We start from the raw sequence: 1,570 nt of genomic DNA, 5'->3' as shown, positions 1-1,570 counted from the left end.
CACTTTGTATCTTTCTCTATATTTCTCATGTTCCTAGCAATCGCTAGAACTGGAAATGGACTTCCATACCGTTTCCATTACTATTTAGGGATGAATGACCGCCTGAGTTAATATCCCTCAAAAACAAACCATCATCAACCATCCCTCCTCGAATGCGCCCCATTCGGTCTGCTGTCTCCGTTACCGTCTATAGCGTTCCACGTTCTGCCGGGTACGTTGTTGCAGCGCGACTGCCCGCGCTGCGTTCTTCTCATTCAGAATCTGTCTGCACTCTTGGTCGAACCAATCGTTCCGTCGATTTTGTCCCACATACTTAAAGCAGTAAAGTGCATTCCAGCAGTCCTCAAGAGGGGCCGAGGACTGATCGAGTTCACCCTCTTCCGGAAACGCTGCCTCGAAAAGCTGCGCGTATGCAGTGGCGACTTCAGGTTGCTTCAGTCGCTCTAGGTCGTACCGCGGCGGTCGTCGGTAACGAACATTGTTGATGACGGATAGTTTTGGGCGCAGTTTAACCATCACCAGATAGTGGTCAGAGTCGATATTAGCGCCACAATATGTCCTGAAAACATCCTAGACCGGACCAAGAATCGAACTCGCCATCTCCGGATTGGCAATCTTACGCCTTTGCTCGCAATTTAGAATATCACAGTGCAAATATTACAGCAAGCAGGCCCACCCATAGCATGGTTGTTCCTGGTTTTGCAGGCGGACAAACACCTGTGCTACCATCGCTCCACTGTGCCTCCTGAGCCGACGTTCTGAAGGTGCCGCCCGCTTGTAAGGCCGCTCAAAGAATGAGGGTCATCTTGCTCGCTCTTGTCCGCCTCCTGGCCCTTATTATGGATTCCACTGCACGGTTAAGTGAAGTGAAGTGAAATGAGCGATGCTTTATTATGAATTCCACATAAAAGTGAAAAACTGCTATCATGGTTTCCATTCCACCTCCATTCTCGCTTCGCAGACTACAAAGTATCCACTTCACTTCATATGGAAACGGTAATAGGTCAACAAATGCGAAGTAATCGTTTGTGATGTGGAATCCGTAATAAAGCCCTATAGGGCTATAGGACATATATGTTACGAACCTCTTTACTGAGGTCCGACAGTTTCTCCGCTCTGTACATCGCCGTAGCGCTTTTACACCGTTTTTATGACCAGCGCTTCCCCATTATTCCTGGCTAATGCTGGGCTCGTAGGTGACATTTTTTTCTTCGCTTTCCTGGCTACTGTTTGCCGGAAGTTTGAGCATAATTAGTTATATAAAACCCCCCTAATAGAACTTAACCTGCCAAAGCCGTCATTTTCCCTATATGAAAAAGTGGCTAATGTTTTTCGGTTTTCGTGTGCACACACATACACACGGATTGAAAGACATTTGTTCAGTTCGACTAGCTGAGTCGATTGATATATAACATCATGAGTCTCCGATACTTCTATAACTAGTTCGATTTTGGAGTGAAATGATAGCCTTTCGGAACAACTTTGTTGTACGAGAAAGGCAGAAAGATAACTCAACAGGGCGTAATATTTCGAATTGAATAGAGAGAAAGTAGCATGAAAAAATACATAG

This window comes from Armigeres subalbatus, chromosome 1, assembly GCF_024139115.2.
Source record: "Armigeres subalbatus isolate Guangzhou_Male chromosome 1, GZ_Asu_2, whole genome shotgun sequence".
NCBI classification, from domain to species: domain Eukaryota; kingdom Metazoa; phylum Arthropoda; class Insecta; order Diptera; family Culicidae; genus Armigeres; species Armigeres subalbatus.
Note: the sequence above shows the minus strand (reverse complement) of the source record.